Below are 19476 nucleotides of genomic sequence, written 5' to 3'. Positions count from 1 at the left end.
CATGCAGTAAATAAAGCAGAGACTGTTCTCCTATATATTCTATAATGTATAAACTGTTGCTGACATGGCCGGACTTACATAGTAAAACAGTTTTTAATGATTTACAGGCTCTAAGACATGTCTGAAAAAGATCAGAAGCCAGTGGTGCAATGGAGTGGGGAGGTAGGATGTCTGTCAATGTCACGCTATGTTTATGATATGTATGTATCAGTCTATTTTATTGTGGCTATGGACATATGTGCCTTCTTATTTTAGTTATGACCTCTCGTTTTTATATGAGTCCTTAGTAATAACTAACACACAGAGACATAAAATATGTCTGTGCTGTTAATATATGCTCATGTCTCACATGCTCCACACTCTCCGTTAACATTAGTTAATAGGATATAGTAAAATACGAGCTGTCAGTTCACATCGCATCACAACAATCAGTAGAAAAAAGGAAATTAAGAGATCCCAGTGGCACTGGATTCCATTTCAGTCATTAGCTTTGAGCTTGTGGCAGAGAACTATTTGAAGGACCTGGCCCCTGTGTGGTTATCTAGTCCTCAGGGGAATTTACCACTAATGCTGTTTTATGCCCCACTTCTTTACAATGACTAGTATACACAAATGAATCAATGCATGTTTGGGACAGATCCTAAGTAAGAAAAGCAAGCATATTAAATTGATAGTGCTTTGTTGTAATATAACCTCTGACATTACAATCTATTCCAATTATTTTAATGTCAAGCTATGTTGTATGCACAAATGTGATTGTTTCACAAGCAATAGCAAAGTAATTGCAAAGAAGTGGAACTTCCATTAAAAAAAGAGGTTGGTTACATATAAAATGTAGGTTTTTCTCAAAGAGAAAACTGTCAACAAAAAATGCTTTACATGACTTACACTACATTGTAGACACTTTTTATTCCCTATTGCACCATGCTTGACAAGGTGGAGAAACTTACTGAAAAGTGGGTGAGATTTTAGTAGAAAGGGCCTTGTCTTAAAGAGGACTCCTTACTAGTTGGAAGTACGGAAATCGGGGGGGGGGGGGGGGGGGGGGTTATCTAACTGCAGCTGCTCCTGGTCACCAGTGATGTCTTTATTATGTTCTTGCCCTCCCCTCCCATGAGGTTAACACACTACCTGTGACTCTGACCAAGCTTTTGCATACTAGGTGCAGGGACCTGATCTCAGGAATGAGGGGGACAAGGCCAAAGAACATTATTAGACTATGTTCCCACAAAGTATTTTTGACCAGTACTTTGGTCAAAACCAGGAGTGGATTGAAGACACAGAAAGGCCATGTTCACACACTGTATAAATTGAGTGGATGGACGCCATTTAATTACAAATAATACCTTTTATTTTAAAACAACGACCGTTGTCACAGGTTCTATTTAAGGCTATGCCAACGCAATGCTATGCCAGCTATTAGTAGGAGCAAACTTAGTCTAAAGCAGTGCCAATGCCAGAGTCGGTGTCAAAAAATCTAGCACATCTTCTACTTTTGAAGTACTAAGAATTATAACATTTTTAATTATACCCCCTCCAAGGTTATCCCCCTCCACCCTAAAACTCTCAACAAAGTCTTTGGAAACTTTGGAACCCACAAGTGTATTCCGATGGGGTGTCTGTATGTTCACGTTCAATTTGGACAAATTATCGCTCCAAGTAATGAAGACAACAATCAGCCAACGACAACGATCATCGGCTGTTCATGTCTTTAGGTGAGGACCTAAAATCATTATCTGTTGGGATCGCTATCACACGGCTGATTATTGCAGTATAAATTAATAAATTAATAAATAAAGTAATTACGTAATTTACTTACCTTACCACGTTCTAGAGATGGAAACAGAAAGGAACAGAAGGCAGAGCTGCAGCTGGAAAGACCGAGGACACAGAGGAATGTGGGGAGTTAGGTAAATACATTATTATTTTACACTAAAGGCAAGGGCTGCACAGACATAGCTAACAATGTCCATGCATCCCTTCCTGCCCGATAATCAGCCCATGTAATCGCTCAGTCAACGTGTGCCAATGTAGCATATTGGTGCTCCTTAAGACTTTATGATTGGGCCATGTAATAGGACCCTAACTCAGAGTACAGTAATAACATGTCTGCAACTGGTGCCTAGGAAATAGGTATGTAAGCATGTTGCCAGAAAGGTTTGCCAGAAGTTGAAGAAATTTCCCAATTAGTAAAAATTTGAGTTTAAAAATTAGCCATATAATGGTAATTATATCTTTACAAGGAGTTTTTATGTAGTCTCAAAGCATCTCGGGATACTTTCAAGAGGAACTCTGTCAAGGATTTACATTGCCCCCCATCTTTCTAGTACCCTATAGAGAATATGTTAGCTGTGTGTAGGCAGTGCTATCTAGTTAACATTATGTTTTTCTGACACTGATAGCATCAATGGTGAATATTCCACTTGTCATTTTCTTGTCATTTCACTTAGCTTAAGTGAAAATTCTGTAGGGAGTCATTCTGACTCTCTAATGATTAATTACTGTAGGATGGTTTAGCAGTATTCAATTATAATTTTATACCGTATCCTATTCTAAGCTACGTTATTATTTACCTTAACAATTGGCATTGATAGGATTCTGAAGGAGAAAACATAATGGCTTTTCCTTTATGGAACAACTACACAGAAAAATAAAAGGCCTTATTTTCCTGTACAAGAAATGTGCAGTACGGTGGTTTTTATTATTCAGCCAGTAAGTCATGGAATATTTCTTTCAGTCTTTGGATCTCAGAAAGAAGTGAATCAGGCAGAAGGACAGAAGGTCACAAATTAATACTGGTCAATGCTCAAAGTGTGGTGGTTATAAATAATAAAAAAGGAGAAGGTGAAGGACACTAAAATATAACTGAGGTCCTGAAAGGAAATAATCAAAGGGAAATGAAATCTAATTTCAGGATTAAAAAACCTAGCAACTTTGAAGCTTAGTTAAAGTTCACTATTTGGTCAGGGGGAAGATATTGTCATGGTCTTCACGTGATTCCCATGTACAGTCATAAAAAAACACTCATAAAAGTCTTTATTTAGCTTCCACTGTAGCAATCTAAGTCACATCATATTCCTAAATATAGCGTGTAAGTTTTGTATTAGATAAATGCAGCAGATAAATATCAATAGTTCATGTATGTTTGAAACTGTACATAAGACTTGTTTTTAAAATACTTCAATATTTAATTATTTATTTATTATTTAGGCATTCTGGCTCAATAAAATTGTTGAGAATGGGACTTGAGGGGTACGAAAAATTTAAAGAAAATAAAAAATATATTTACTTGTTCCAATACTCTGATCTGATCTGGTCTGATGGCACCTGGTCCCTATTTTTTCCTTTTACCAGTGATATGTTCTTCCTACAGTCCCCAATCATAGACAGGGCCCTATTACACATAGTGATATTATCCCTGTGTGTAATAGAGACAACAATTGGCCACTGAAACGATTATCAACTGATCGTTTCTTTAGGCCCAGACCTAAAGCATGGACTAGTAAAATATTAACTGTTTGAGCAAGAGCTGCACAGACATCACAAACGATTATTGGGCCATGTAAGCCCAGCTGGCAGCATATTTAAATCTATTACAGTAGATGTCCCTATGGGGAGAGAGTGGAGCAGGCAGAGAACAGGGCTTCAGCTTATGGGGTAATTAGGATCCCATGGCTGAAGTTCAAAGTTTGTCCTGGGCATTGAGGCATCAATGACCCATGGTCGTGAAAGAGTTAAATCCAGTATGTAGGGGCACATGTTAGGGCACATACAGTACAATCAACAAGTCCATATTGAGAAATTTAAAGGGCTACCATGGAGTGAACCAGTGTAGACTTATTGCAACTGTTATTGTCCTACCTCCAACTGCTAAGCTGCTCCCTGAGAAGACATTTATAGGGTCTATTGCTGAATCTACAAGTTCCCCCATTGTCGAGCAACTACCTGGCCCCATACAGTCAACACCATCTTGTCTTGGTGGCTAGAAGGACAAAAATATTGCTTACATTGTATTATTTTCTTAAACTTATAATCCTTCTATTTGTGCTTAGCCCATTACCATAAAAGACACATATCTAACAGCTATTTTGGATGCACCATTTTGAATTGAGTTATTTCCTTTTCCTCACTATCCAGGATATTGTGTCTTTTTTATTCACTTTGCCAGTGGAGGTTAAGACAGTACATTTACATTGTGTTGGAGCTACCTAACTTATAAGGAAGCCAGTCTTATGACTCTGCCCTGCCCATTGTCCTTGTTTGGTAGACTGTATATATATATATATATATATATATATATATATATACACACACACACACACACACTTTCGCGCACATAAAGTACTCTGCAATATTTTAGCCAACAGCTTTATCCTGAAGGAGCTGCAATTGCTGCAAATTGCTTTTTCTTAGTATTAGTCTTTCTTGGATCACTTTGGTAGGTGCCAGGTATTGCATTTTGGGAACACAAGCCATTTTGGAGACATTTTGACATAGTTGTCAAGCCATGACCACAATTTAGCTCATGTTAGAGGTGCTCAAATCCTAATACTTGTTCATTTGTTCCACTTTTAACACATCAACTTCTAGAACTGATTATATTTATGCCATCTCTTGACATGTGCCAGTGCAGCGGATTAATCCATGCTATTAACTTTAACTGTCAGTAGTTTTAGTGTTAAAAAAAGATAGATAGATAGATAGAAGATAGATAGATAGATAGATAGGAGATAGATAGATAGATAGGAGATAGATAGATAGATAGATAGATAGATAGATAGATAGGAGATAGATAGATAGATAGATAGATAGATAGATAGAAGATAGATAGATAGATAGATAGATAGATAAGAGATAGATAGATAGATAGATAGATGATAGATAGATAAGAGATAGATAGATAGATAGATAGATAGATAGATAGATAGATAGATAGATAGATAGATAGGAGATAGATAGATAGATAGATAGGAGATAGATAGATAGATAGATAGATAGATAGATAGATAGATAGATAGATAGATATGTGTGTGTGTGTGGGGGGTAAGAAATTACAAAGTCATTTAGATGAGTCCATTCTGAGAAACAATGTAGATCATTTTAGCTAAACTATAATCCTTTGGCAGGACCTACACCACTTAAACTGCAGGTGGATGATGAAGATGATGATCTTCTTCCAGATTAAACTACCTGCTTATCCATCTTAGAGTAATTTAAAGAAAATCTGCAGCTCATCTGTCTTATTCAGTGGGTAGCATGAATATGTGGCTGTAGAAATTTAGCATTTACCCTTCATGGGTCAGTAAGTAGGTTAGATTTAAAACCTCCTTATGGAGAGATTATTCTAATAGAACCTTTTCTTTTGTGTTACACGTGAGCATTTCAATTTTCCTTAAAAGAAACAATGCCAGAGGTGATATAAACCCTTGTAAAAGATGTAATGCAGGAGCCATTTTCTTAGATTGATGTGTTGTATAACGACATGTCTTCTTCTTGCAAGTCTCATTTGAGTCTTTCTTCAAATACATATTTTATCTCCTGCCGTCATCCACTCGTTTCCTTATAAAATACAGTATGTGAATAAGTACTGTTGGGCATACAGGATAACAATAACTACAACACATTTGTTATAGGCATATAGAAGATTATTAATTTATGAATCTTTGTATTTCATATTCACACACAATGTTTTACAACTACAGAACCCAATGGTGAAAAAATACCTTTTTATCTTATTCATATAAAAGGACATATTTAGGGTGTTATTTATCTCGAGTCAAGTGAGGTACTAAACAAGTGTAATATTAGGAAATACTGTGCAAAATGAGCCCCAGGCCTTCTTATATGTTTACCCATTCGTTTTTTGTTTTTAGTTTTTTTTTAGGTATTGAACAAAAAAGTGTTAATACACACCATAAACTCCTAGAATTTTTTTACAACAATATATATTGATTTCTTTTGCATTACTGTGAAAAATAGAGATCTTAGGCAATGTTTAGCAGTGGTGAACTTCAGAGCCTTATGAATGACATTGACTTTCAAGCTAAAATGCTGTCTCTCACTTGGGCATATTTCGACCAGATTCGCAATTGTGGGCACTTTTAGTTTGAATAACCCTGTTTTAATGTCCATATATTCTGGGGCCATGACACACAAAATATCGGCAAGGGCATAGCTAGGCCCATAGCAAAAAACTATACAGGGCTCCATGGATCCTGTTCACTCCCTCTCCAATACTTACCTGACTTACCACAGTTTCCCTGTGGAGGGTGCTGTCTGTGTTGCTGTCGGGTAGCTACGCCTTTGGGTTCTAGTATGGATCCGCAATTGCGGGTTACTATTTTCTGTAGGCTGGGTCTATTAATTTTAAATGTGTGAATGTAGTTGTCCATAGTGCTGTTGCAGTTATGGGTCCACAGCTACAGACAGCCCTATGGAATGTATGAAGGAAGCCTTAAAGCGAATGTACCATTAGGTACATCGCTTTGTATTCTTTTACATAAATAGACTGGCGCTGAAGGTCAGCCTGCCCACCTCTAGTGCTTCATGGCCAGCGCTTGAGAGAAAAAACGGCCCAGGGACTGGGCAACGGTTCAAAAAAAAAGAACTGCAGCATCCCTGAGCCAGCGCCTATCTATTCATGTAAAAAAAAAAAAAACACAAAGTGATGTACCTAGTGGTTCATTTGCTTTAAAGTGGTTATCCAGAATTGCAAAAAAAACACAGCTACCACTCATGTCCCCAGATTTTGAGTGGTATTACAATTCAATTCCATTCACTTCCATAGGACCAAGCTGCAAAAAAACTGCATGGCATGAATGGCATTACCCATTCCATGGTGCACAGCTACATTTCTCATTCTTTAGATTTCAGGAGCAGGAAAAGGGATAAGCTGCTTGGCAGTAGTACACACACAGGACTTCCTCTCTTAGTTGTCTAACTAATTACAGCACATCACAACATTCAGTCAATAATTCCACAACATAATTATTTAAACCATAGTCACATGCATTAAAGGTTCTTCACAATCCTTATATTTAACCCTAGTGCACATGTCCTGTATTGGTTAAGATGGTGTTCTTTCATTTGCAAGCCTGCCCCTTTTTCTTCATACATAACCATAGTCAATTGATTAAAGAGTTCCATTTTCCATTTTTGTTTGAAACCAGAAATTTTTTTTCTAGAAAGTTAGATCATTGTGCCCATGTGCAATTTCCTCGCTTACCCTGGCTTTTTTTATGATGGAATGGGCGTACAGGTAACTACCACCGTAGCAGCCATGACAGCCACTATGGGTCCCACAGCATCAGGAGGCCCGGTAGGGCCAGCTTTCTAGTTTAAATGTTCCCTGAGCCCAGCCACTCAGTGTACTCCTGCCTGTCATCTCAGTCATAGGCCTTATACAGTAAGCTGGATAATCACCAACATACTATATAGAGACAGCCTCCTCGCATAGAGCTCAGGCTGCTTACTACTCCCCTCTGTAGTCGGAGCAGAGGAGGGGGGGAGGGGGGAAAAACCACACACTATTACACAGCTACTGCAGTAAAGGTAGAGTCACTGAACACCCCAGAGCTTCCCTACATAACAAGTGAGTATAATTATGTGTGTGTACTTGTGCATGTGTGTATGTAGTGTGCCTATTTGTGTGTATATGTGCATGTGTGTATCTACTGTATGTAGTGTGCCTGTGTGTGTGTGTATATGTGCATGCATGTATCAAAATGCTGTCCGGTTCCCACAATTGGCACCAGTTTCTTTATGTACACTACGACCTGATCTGGAGGCGGGCCCAGTGTCCCCAGTGTAACAATATTCCCCCCCTCGATGATACACCTCCATCAGAATCAAGTCTGGCCACATCACTGAGGGGAGGGGATATCCGTACACTGGGAACGCTAGGGGGGGAGTTTGAGGGGGACCCCGTTAAAAGTTTTCTATGGGGCCGAGTCATTTCTAGTTGCACCCCTGTATGGTGTTTTTTAAGCATGGACCTATTCCTTTCTTGCCTCTTTTTAGGCCATGTAATACAGGACATATTTTATTGTGGATAAAGATACTTTTCTATCTGTTACCTCCATCATCTTTACAGGGTGGTTTGATGTGAAAAATACAAACCATTCCATTAACAACAGAAAAGTATATTCATATCTAAGAGACAGAACACTTCTCCTTCAGTAAAGGTATGATGGCTGTAATGTCCTGGAGCCTAAACTTGCATATTTTTGCTTTAACAGGTAAATGTGGCACCTTCAGGCTTTTGGAAAGCTCCCCTATGAATGTACCAGGCTTGTGGAGCTGCAACATTTCTTTTTTGATGTATTGACTGATTTCTTTTGTATTTCCCTTGATGTCGGAAAGGCAGGAAAGCCTTAAAATTAGGCCTCGGAAATTATCCCATATATACCTGCATTTATTTTATATTATGTCAGTTAGCTAACCAGAAGCCATGACATAATTTTCTGGTTTTCTAAGCTATTTTTGGTGTTTGTAAATTTCTGACCTGCTGAAAAAATCATTTGTGTCATGTACAAAGTAGAGATCTTATAGCTTGCTGAACTTATGGTGTGTCCATATGGAATGTTTGGGGAAATTTCAATTTTAATGAAGTTTAATGAAGTTTTAATGGCTTTAGCTTAAGTGTATGTAAACTTATAATAAACGCTGCAATTTCAGTAGTTAGATAGCTCACTTTAACTATATACAGTGGTGCATCCTTTCGGGGACCATGCTTGTAATCCAAATCCACTCTTAAACCAAAGCATATTTTCACTGATAAATTCACAGACAATTGGTTCCACACCCCAAAAATAATGATTTTATATTCTGAATAACATGTAAAACAGATAAAACAAACATTCAGAAACAGCAGAATACAGTATGTGATATAAGTTACTGTACAGTAATGAAGAGGATGGGAAACACAAGGGCGGAGAGAGACTGCAGGAAGCATGAAGGAATGAGCAGGGCAGATGTGGGCACAGTATAGCAGCACTCTCTGTCTGGGGAGAAAGGGGTTACAGCTATGGAGAATTTACCTCCACAGTCCTGTCCCCTGATGCAAGTCCCAGCCTGAAGTGGATCTGCCATGATTTGGAAGGTGAGGGAGACTTCCTGGGTCAGAGTACAGGGCTGTAGACCCCGCTATGCAGACCATGCCCCTCCTCCACTCGCGCTCCCACCCAGTACAGGGAGCTCTTAAACCAAAGCAATGCTCTTAAACCAAAACGGGGAAACAATGCCTTGCAATTTGATTCCTCTTTGTGAAGATGCTGCAGTACTGCAATGAAACTCCAACATGTGTGAACATAGCCCTTATTTCAGTACAGGCCGGGTTCAAAATATGTATAACACCGGGTGTTCTGTGACCGGGCATTCTGGTAGTTTCGGATGCGGGTGCATCCGTGTGTGCCTGCATCCCAATTCACCGCTGCACACAATACAGCGTGCGGCCAGAGCCGAACATTCCATTGTGTGAACTGAAATGTTCTGTGTGGCAGCTATTCAACTGTTAGTTAGTGTGTGCTGCCCTTCATATATGTCCTTCAGCAGCAGTGGACATGGGTTCTTGGACACTGCAAATGGAGATTGTGGCCAGCTAGGAAATAAGGATGCCTGCTGCATGCTTCTCCTGGTGATATCTGGTGATCAGTCAGGGTCTGATCATTCAGAACCAAAGCTATCAAAACTTTTGACACTACTGTCTGACATGTCAATTTTTTTTTAAACTAAATGACAGGGACACATTACACTACACAGAGTATAAAAAACTCAGCTGAGAGGGATATATGTTCTGCTAACTCAATTTAGGATGTTGATTGTAGACCTGAGATTCTGCTTAGGAGGAGTTGTATTTATGGAAGTTTATTCTAGTTACTGATGATAGAATTAGATTTTTCAATGGTTAGTCTATACTTTTAGATCTTACTACTATATATTTTGACCACTGTATTACCAAGAAAATAATACTTGAAAACATTTCTAATAAACTCCACTGTGGAGTCTCTACCTATTGATAATATGCTCTTACTAATATGATTCATAAGCCACTGGAGCTAGTATATTAAAGTGTCTATGGGCTCTGAAGAGATATGAAAGCCTAATGTATTTATACTTTATTTGCAATGGACTTCTTTCTGCTGCAACTTTGGATAGACTTTTGATGGTTTGAAATGTTCAGAGATAATCAGTATCATTACACAATGCCATACGTTCACTTTATAAGTTGAGAGACTGTCTACTCATTAGGCTTGTACTTTGAGGAAATTGCAGAGCTTTCAAAACCTCAAAGGCTTCCTTTTGAAGTGAACCATACAATTGAAAAGAGTGGCACTCACATTGAATGATCATTATAAATGACCAATACACCAGAGGTTAGGCCACTGAAGCTCCGGTAACTATGATATAGTCTCACATTTACTCATAGACAACCTTATAAGGAAACATCTGGTTCTAAACATGATAAGTTTTTTTTTTTTTTTTAAACATATATGCCAAATGTAGACCAATCCGACATACCATTAAACCACCTGCCTAATAGCTTATGCCGCTAAATAGCTTTGACCCGTCAAGGCATGAACTCTACTAGAGCTCTACAGTTATCCTAGGTTTTCTGGCATTAAGACACTAGCAGTTGATACTTGAAGTCCTGTAAGTTGCAAGGTAGGGTCTCTATGTTTTAAACATATTTATCTTGCACATGCCACAGCTTTAAACACTTTTTCATGTTCCTCAAAGCAGTGCTGAAAGAGGCAAATGCCATTTTGGTTATTGCCATAAAGGGGTATACTTGGTCCCTGCAATGATTAAATAGGTGGTGTGTGTTAAAACAACATCCAGGACCCAATTTTCCTTCACACTGCCTCTGCTGGATTAACTTCTTCCCATAGTGTAACCTGGTGTCATCTCCTGCCCAGGTAAGCAATGCACATACACCCATCTGTTCATATAACTAACCCCTTAATGACTAGTGATGCTTATTTTTGTCATAGGGCAGATAAGGGAATATAAAGAAGGCTCAGAACTTGAGCCTGATGAATACAAGGCAACTCCTGTCTGCTTTCAGCAGCTGGGGGCCACCACTTTAAGTCAACATGGGGCGACTGTGTGTGATGGCTATATAATTATCTAGAGTCAGTTGCATTTAAATTCCACTTACAGTTTCTTGGTCCCACTATATCCCACAAAAAAATGAAATAAAAATTAATCAAAAGGTCTGATCAACCTGGCACAGATAAAATCTACACACATATAAACCTCACAGACCAAAAAAATGCACCAATCACATTGCTAAAGTGGAAACTGACAATGTTAAAATTAGTCAGCTAAGTGCCTAGTAGATGCGTCCAAAACTATAGGAAACCCCTTTGTAAATATGTCAGGACATATAAAAAAAAATACATGCCCTCTTTTGGGGTTTCTTACCTGCTTAATCACTCTCAATACAAAACCTCACATAAATACATAAATCTGTAAAAATTTAGAGCATAGAATAAAAGGAAAAAAAACTTCAAAAAATGTTAGCTTCTTGTTTAGTCTTGATACAATTTTTTTAAATTGAAAATTTGAATAAAACAAACTACAACTCCAAGGAATAGGGATGTGGATGTTAATTGGGTTAATTGGAGATAGTTTAAAATAATGTCTAGAAACTTTCTAGTCATTATAAATAATTTAATGCAACATTTTATGGCTCTGTTCCCACAATGTCTTTTTTATGTGAAATACATCTGTCTTAAAGGAGAAGTCCGGCCAAAATTAATTTTTGATATGTTGTTACTTATGAAAAGTTATACAAATTTCTAATGTACATTAATTATGGGAAATGCACATATACTGCTATTTCCCTTAATTTAGTAGATCAGGAAGTGTTAGAAATATCTCTGAAGAAGTGACGTCACGACCCAGGGTGTAATTCCTATGGAGTGTCCAGCAGGGGGTGCTCTCTATATAGAAGTCTATGGGACTTTATTGTTTCTATGGGTTTCTATGTAATGTAATGTAATGTAATGTAGTGTACAGTGCTTTATTGAATGAATACATCTATGGAATACTTTGGGGAGCAAGTGTCCTTGCTCCCCAAAGTATTGCATAAATGTATTCATTCAATACATTCAATACACAGTAAGCCCGCCGATCCGCCGCATTTCCGCCGAATTTCCGCCGCATTCCCGCCGATCCGCCGCATTCCCGCCGATCCGGACCATATACATTGAACTACAGCTCCCATCATCTGCTTCTAGTATGAACAGGTGATGGGAGCTGTAGTTGGGTAATGGATATCACATGCCGCCGGGCGCTGGGGGGAGCCGCTCAGTACACAGCAGCTCTCCCCTCCTCCTCCTCCTTCCGTGATAACTTCCGCCTATACCAATGCTGACTCCCCGCCTGGCCGCCGCTCTCCGCTCTCATATACCGGCTCCCGATGCATCAGCGCGGACACCAGGATGCATCGGGAGCCGGTATGTATGGGGGGGGAGAGCGGGGAGCGGCGGCCAGGCAGGGACTCAGCATTGGTATAGGCGGAAGTTATCACGGAAGGAGGAGGAGGGGGGAGAGCTGCTGTGTACTGAGCGGCTCCCCCCTGCGCCCGGCGGCATGTGATATCCCTTACCCAACTACAGCTCCCATCACCTATTCATACTAGAAGCAGATGATGGGAGCTGTAGTTCAATGTATATGGTCCGGATCGGCGGGAATGCGGCGGATCAGCGTGTGGCGGATCGGCGGGAATGCGGCGGAAATGCGGCGGATCGGCGGGCTTACTGTGTATTGAATGTATTGAATGAATACATTTATGCAATACTTTGGGGAGCAAGGACACTTGCTCCCCAAAGTATTCCATAGATGTATTCATTCAATAAAGCACTGTACACTACATTACATTACATAGAAACCCATAGAAACAATAAAGTCCCATAGACTTCTATATAGAGAGCGCCCCCTGCTGGACACTCCATAGGAATTACACCCTGGGTCGTGACGTCACTTCTTCAGAGATATTTCTAACACTTCCTGATCTACTAAATTAAGGGAAATAGCTCTATATGTGCATTTCCCATAATTAATGTACATTAGAAATTTGTATAACTTTTCATAAGTAACAACATATCAAAAATTAATTTTGGCCGGACTTCTCCTTTAATAAAGACAGAAGTTTTTAAAGACCAAGATCATTAAAAACGCCCATATTTATTAAAAGACGGACGTTTTTCATGTAAAAAAAGATGTTGTGGCGCCATAATCGCCTATACATGTATATCTGTCCATTGTATTAAAAATATGTGAGGTACAGTACATGCAATAAGAGCAACTTCCCAAATGTGATGTGATAATGTTCCTAAACGTAGTCATGCCATTTACTTCTTGCATGCTTGTCATGGGGATTGGAAATCTCATTAGTACCAAACCCATTATTTACAGATGACCTATTGAAAACAGTAACAATTGTAAATGTGTGTCAAACCCTCACTTTTCATAGAGAGAATGAAAATTTCAGTTTTGTGTTGTATTGTAAAAATCTATGTAAAAGTCATTACTGCTGTTAAATATTGGATTTTTCATATAAAGAATATAAAATATGTTGAATAATTTTAAAATTAAGGATATAAAATATTATTGATTCTAAACACATGAATGCTCGTTGACTTCACTTTAATTCATTTCTAGGGCTGAAGTATCTGTGAGGTTTACCTTAATCTTTTTATTGCTTTATATTATTACTGTTTCTGCTTTATTATCACTTTATTATAATTTATAAAGAATGTCTGCATATCAGCCGAATAAAACAAAATATATATAAAAAATTGTTACTTACACATTAATATAGTAAGGAAATAATACACTCTTTGCACTTATTATACTTTTATTATTGGATTTTTTAGTAAAGCTGTTTGTTTATGTTTTTGATGGCAATCTACGACTCTCTCGCTCAGGTGATAATACAGAACCATAATTCTGGCCACTACCAATATAATTTTTCAATTGGTATTCTTACTGCAGACATTTATGTAATATCTATAGGATATGTCATATTTGATAGGTTGATATTTTAGCATTGGGACACTTTGGATTAGCAAACATGGCTTACGGAACCTTAATTTCTCCAATAGTTGGTATTGGAGAAATTAAGGTTCCGTAAGCCATGTTTGCTGATCCAAAGTGGCCAAAAGGGACAGAGAAAGGAGACAACTGAAAAGGAAGAGGAGTCCTTGGCTCCTATAGACTGCATCCTATAGACTGGTTGAGATATCCTTCTATATTTAGGGAGTTTGATCTCTGATGCAAGTATTATGTTCAGTTTAGATTTAAATTTTATCCGATACATTGCATTGGGAAAGTCTTCAGACCTTTTTAGTTTCTATGTTGCTGCCTTTTTCCAAAATAAAAAAGTTTTCATTTGCTCCTATTACCCTATAATGACAAAGTGAAAATAGAAGGTAAGAAATCTTTTATAACTTATTGAAAAAGGAAAATGTTAATGTTGCATTGAAATAAGTATTTAGACTTATTACTCAGTACTTAGTTGAATCACCTTTGACATCGATCACAACCTCTAGTCTTCTTAGGTATGATACCCCAAAGTTTGCACATCTGGATTTGGAAATTTTCTGCCATTCTTCTCTGCAGATCTTCTCAAGCTCTGTCAGATTGGATGAGAACTATCAGTGGACAGACATTTTCAGGTGTCTCTAGAGATGTCCACTCAAGGACATTTACAGAGTTGTCCCTAAGCCTCTCTTGTGTTGAATTGGCTGTGGGTTTATGGTCATTGTCTTGTTGTAAGGTGAACTTTTGGGCAAGTCTGAAGTCCAAAGCACTCTGGATAAGGTTTTCATTTAGAATATTGCTGTGCTTTTCTTCATTCATTTTTCTCAACCTCAACCAGTCTCCCTGTCCTAACCTCTGAAAAACACCCTACACCAGTATGTCGCCACTACAAGGCTCAACTGAGGTGTGATATTGGGGAAGTGATGAGCACTGCATAGAGATCAACCAGAGTGATCATTGGGTTCTTGGTCACCTCCCTTACCAAGGGCCTTCTTCCCCAATAACTTATTTTGGTGGGGTGGCCAGCTCCTGGTTTTTAAACATTTGTTCCATTGCAGAATTATGGAGGACTTCGTGTTTTTGGGAACTGTCAATAAAGCAGAATTTTTAGCTGCACCCTTCTCCAGATCTGTGTCTCCAGCCAATCCTGTCTCTGAGCTCTATAGGCAGTTCTTTTCCCTTTATTGCATGGTTTCCAGTCTCATATGTTTTGCCAGCTTTGCCACGGCCTAATTCCGCGGCGGACCTCTCTGCCGCGGAATCCTGCCTTGCTCAATGTGATGCTGTAAGTGAATGAGACGGTGCGCCCTTGTCCGCTCCCTCTCCACTCAAAGAAGTAACATGCTACGTCTCTGAGCGGAGCGTGCCCTTTCATTCACTTACAGCAGCACACTTAGCACAGCGGGATTCCGTGGTGGAATTACGCCATGTTTACTCAGTGTGAACTGGCCCTAAGTATCTAAATGACTCTCTTGGAGGACAAGTAAATGTACATTCCAAGATCTTGGGGACATTTCATGGCTAGTGGCAATATACTGATGACATCATCATAGTGTGTGAACATAGTGTTGAAGAGATTTTATTCCATAAGGAATTGAGTGGAATTTTTATGCAGTTACAATTCGCCTTCTCTGCTATTCAACACCTGAACATATTGGTGTACTAGATAGGTGACAGAATACAAACTGGAATAATGTATTGCATTGTACGGTGGATGATAGAATTCCTGCCCTAGAGTCAGCTACTCAGCATAAGGAGGATTGCTTGTAATAGGGAGAGGGTTGACTAGACATTAGATGAAACAAGGACCCTATTACATGGAAAGATTATGTTGAAAAAAATCAATATATTATTCGAATTAAAAAACTAACGAAAAATTTTTGTGTGTCATTGACCACATCTTTTAAGCTGACCATAAAATCATTGCAAAAAGTTCATTAACCCTTTACAAATCTTTCGGTGTATGTACACATCGTTTGCTGGAATCAAAGGGTTAGACTATGTTCACACAACGTAAAAAAATTGAGAAAAGGCGCCCGATTTTGATATTTAAAAAAAACTCAGTTTTTGCCGTGATTTAACTGACTGCAATGGCAATGCATTGGATAACGGACGTTTTTACCGCAGACGTCAAAATAATGAACATGATCATTATTTTCGGACGTCTTTTGCAAACAGCGGACGTTTTTTAATAGTTGTTCGCACAGTTTTTCTTTTGTCCCCGTTCTTTCGCCGTTTTTACTATTAAACTCAAAGGACTTTTCAAACAAGCCACACCCAAAGGCCAATTAGTAACCCCAAACTAATATAATGTACAAACACCAGTCATTGCATTAAGCGGAGGACAGACAGCTAAATAACATCCGTTATTTTAGACTCAAAATAATGGACATCATTTTAAACTGAGCTGAAAAAACGTTGTATGAACATAGCCTTAGACTGTAATTGCAATCTTAACTACCGATTACCGATAATAGTAAACGATTGCACGTCGTTCTCAAAAGAGCTTGTTTATGATTGTTTATCATTAATGAGAGGAAATGAAACATTGCTTAATCTCAAAAGACCCTTAATGAGAAATATATCTTTAAACCTTTAGGGACCAAGCCAATTTTTGCACGTGTTTTTTCCTCCTCATTTTAAAATGGCCATAGTGCTTGCTTTCTTTCACCTACAATTATAACAATAGCCAATTTACATAACTTTTAATGATATAATGATTCCACCTGCAGTACATAATATCAAATCTCTCCTAGATATACTTAATCTTTTTGGTTTATGCTAGTTTTATTAGTAATGTGATACCACAACAGGGGTGAGAGCACAAATCACAACACAAAAGTACATACCAAATGAGAGTTACAGATTTTATTATTTTCATGACCAAAGGTCACTGATAAACCTATATCCAGGAAATCCTGAAGCAATGCTCTACTTCTTGTCAAATTTTTTGCACCATGTTCTATAGTTTTCCAGGCACCATATTAGTGTGAATGTGATTTTTTAATCACTTTTTATAAAAGTTTTCTGATGTATAATATTACAATAAAATGCAATTCTGCCTTACACCTTTCAAATCCCTAGGGGACTTTTATAAGCAATCATTAGATTGCTTATATTGGTAAATGCTATGCTATTGTGCTCTACTACTTAGAGTATGCCTCTAAGACACTGAGATTGTGGGTTTAAGGGGTTAATGACTACAGCAGCTGATCACAGCCGTCTTTGTACCTGCTTCTGGCAATTTTTTAAGTTTTTTAAATATGTCTTTATTCTACATTCACACAATGTATTAATAAACAACGGCCATTCTTTGAACAACCATTGTTAATAAAATTAATACAATCCCAATGCTTTTAATGAGACACTGGCCATAGTGTATACACACTGTATACACTACAGCCAATATTGACCTGTGTTCTGTGAACAGTGGCCGTAGTGGCCGTAGTCTAAAGTACGGCTCCTGGATGTACTTTACGCTTTGGTCAACAGTTAAATGGATTGCAGGTTCACCCAAATGTGCCCACAAGCCAAATAGTAAAAAAAAAACATTATTTGCATCCATTATTGTCATTAGCCAGACGTCTTTTCAAGCTAAAATGCCATAGTGGGAACATAGCCTTAGGCTATGTTCACACTATGTAAAAAGAACAACCGTATTTCATAACAACTGACTTTTTTTTACATAGTTTTAACATAACCTTAATCTGTTATCAGTAATAGCCTACTGTTCGTAACAATGAAAATGAATTATTCCATGACAACTTGTTTCAATAGTTTCCATTATAAATTAACACCCACTTCCTGTAATACCCCCTGATAATAAAATTAAAGGTGATATTTTAATTAACTAAATATACTATGCTGAACTATCTTAGATTATTGGAATAAATAACAAACTTGTACTTATCTGGCTGTTTATTTTTTAGAGTTTTTACATGTATTATTTGAAAAGAACATAAAACGGCGAATGGAATGTCGGAGAAATACTTTTAGTATGGCATGACAAAAGATGAAATGGTTATGTTTAACAATCCAATTCAGAAAATAAATTCTGCACACTTACCAAAATGATTACAAATGCGTTTATAAGCTATTTTCTAGAACATCAAAACTGAAATAACTACACAACAGTTCTAACATTAGTTTACCCTCTCTCACCATCACATCTTGCTCTCCAGGTCTATAATGCATTTTTAACTCTCAGGTGTTTGCTCAAAGACTCTCAAACACAATCTAAATTCTACTGTCAAGCAATGCAATTATTTTTACTAATCCATTGAGGATGGTGCAAGCGGAAACATTTGAGCCGAGCCAGTACAATTATCTTATGGCTCATTCATGCAGATGCAAGTGGCATTATGTAAATATCTGCTAACATTTTTTCTATACATGAGTGCTTTGTGTTAATTTTCCTGGAGCGTCAAATAATTTTTGTTACCAGTCACTTCTGAGACTTCAAAGGCAGAATAAGTAATAAGATCAAACGTAAATATAACACCAAGAGAAAGATTTTTTTTATTTAGGGTGATAATGCAGACAGGTCTACTGTATCTCCTAAGCACTTTACAAGCTGTTGTAACAGGTGTCACATATCAAATATACACTTGTACCACTCAAATATCCTGACCATACAAACATATCCATAAGGACCCATGTATGCAAAGTATGCTAGAAAAGTGTACTTTTGGGATATGGTGATCCAATATACATCTGCATGTCCTGTATTTTGCTGTATAGAAAAGTATGTTCTGCTGCACTTGTTTAACATAACCATATGTTTTGGCGTTTGCAGCATGCTGTTGCACTTCTTTGTTTTTGTTTCTGTACTGTACCATCTCTACTATGCCTTCCTGGATTGTTAACCCTCAACCATAGCCACCTGCCACAACCTTTCTGCCTGTTCCAGAGTGTGCTGTCTGCTGCCTGCCCACCGACTACTCTGGGTCTCCTTGTTGGTTGGTCCAGCCAGTGCTCTCAAAGAACCATTCTTGGGAAACAAGAAAACAACCTGGTACCCCAAAATTTATAGGGGGGCAATGTAATTAATCTTGAGTGAGTACTCCATAAAATTTTTCACTGACCTCCCTGAGCTCAGTGATTGCTGTGTTTTGTTGGTATCACCTAGCAGTCCAGCTTCCTTATGACAGAGTGGTATAAAGGGTAACTTAGAGGGTGCTTAGATTCTTCTCAGTTTGGCCAAATGTCAAACCAGTTGGCAAGCCCAGTGGGTTCACATTCATTGCTTGTTACAGCAACACATTAAAGGGGTATTCCCCCAAAGAATGTTATTGCATTAATATGTTGCCCACCCCTAGCTTTCCATCTTTCCTATATCAATTTATTATAGATTCTGCACAGTTTTGCTGTTATCTTGATGCACTCACCCCCACGGAATGCATAGAATCATCAAAGCTTAGTCCAACC

The sequence above is a fragment of the Dendropsophus ebraccatus genome, chromosome 2 (assembly GCF_027789765.1).
Source record: "Dendropsophus ebraccatus isolate aDenEbr1 chromosome 2, aDenEbr1.pat, whole genome shotgun sequence".
NCBI classification, from domain to species: Eukaryota; Metazoa; Chordata; class Amphibia; order Anura; family Hylidae; genus Dendropsophus; species Dendropsophus ebraccatus.
Note: the sequence above shows the minus strand (reverse complement) of the source record.